The 1,187-nt window shown below is 61.4% G+C and overlaps 1 protein-coding gene across 1 annotated transcript in view; it reads left to right on the plus strand.

The window, feature by feature from the left end:
* The first annotated feature begins 628 nt into the window (after positions 1 to 628).
* Positions 629 to 1,187, plus strand: part of LOC102440748 (aldehyde dehydrogenase, dimeric NADP-preferring) — a 6,887-nt gene continuing 6,328 nt past the window's right edge. The window contains 1 exon segment of the mRNA XM_014466759.2: positions 629 to 742. The gene's annotated coding sequence lies outside the window, so the exon portion shown is untranslated.

Here is a 1,187-nt window from a genome sequence, read left to right on the forward strand (position 1 = left end):
AAATCAACCAGAAAAATGAGTTCGCGTGTCACCTCTGACACACGTGTCATAGCTTCGCATCACTGAGCTAGGGGCTTGCAGACCCCTTTCTCCCCAAGCACGTCCGTTTTCCAGGCTGACCCCCCAGGGAGACCCCTGGCTGTTCTCTGGCTCCTGCCCTCTTCCCTGCCGCTCAGGGGGCGCCTCTGGCTGGCAGGGCCCGGGCTGGAGTCTGCCTTGCTGTGGCCGCTCCTGAGCCCGTGGCAGAGGGCGAGGACGAGGCTGTGCCGCGCAGCGGGCATCTCCAGGGGGCTGCGTGACTCCCATCTCCCCCCGCACCCCTGCCGCGCTTATGTAACTGAGGCTGGGAGCACAGCGCCGCAGCTGCACTTTGGAAACTTGGAGGAAGTTCAGGGCAGGCTGAATCAATCAGCAGAGCCCCCGCCCAGGGCAAACACACGCCTGGGCTCCATTGAAGATTGGATGTGACCCCACCCAGGCCTGCAAAGACACATGCTTGCATTTTAGAGGAGAACAAAGGGCTAATCCCCAGAGCCGGGCTCTCAGGGAGCAGAGGCCTGATTATGCTGCACCCGCATTTGAATACTGTTTTGGTCTCACACAACCTGGGGGTGGGGGTGGGGGGTTGTGCCAGGGCTGAGTGGGCGGGAGAAGGGCTGAGCGGGTGGGGAGAAGGCCCTTAAATGCATCCCTGGAGACGGGTGTACACTCCAGGAGCGCCAGCCACCGGAGACTGTCAGAGGTAACCCTTTCCTTCCAGGGTCTTTCCTCTTCCCGGGTGGGGTGCCTAGCGGGAGCCGGCCCTGCTAGCGGGTCCTTCTCTGCGGCTGACCCTCCCCACCCCCCAGGAGTGTCCAATGAGAATCCTCAGATCTGGGATCCTGAGGATCCAGAGCCCACCTCCGGCAGCTCTGCCACCCCCAGCGCTGGGAGGGGGCACCCCGAGGACTGGAGAAGCAGGGAGCCAAGGGGATGGTGGGTGAGAAGCCCCAATTCCCTCCCCCAGAAGGTGGTAGAGCTCAGCAGTAAAAGGCGTGAGCAGAGGCTAGAGATAGAGGCGGGTGCAGCCCTAAACTTTTCTCACTTGCTGACTGAAGAGCATCTAATGCCTCTTGGGCTTTTGCTGTCCCTCCTCTATAAAGCGGACCCCTAACAGCTTCCGGAGGCTTTTTGAGGATCAGAGGGGA

The sequence above is a fragment of the Myotis lucifugus genome, unplaced genomic scaffold (genome assembly GCF_000147115.1).
Source record: "Myotis lucifugus unplaced genomic scaffold, Myoluc2.0 scaffold_355, whole genome shotgun sequence".
Lineage (NCBI taxonomy): Eukaryota > Metazoa > Chordata > Mammalia > Chiroptera > Vespertilionidae > Myotis > Myotis lucifugus.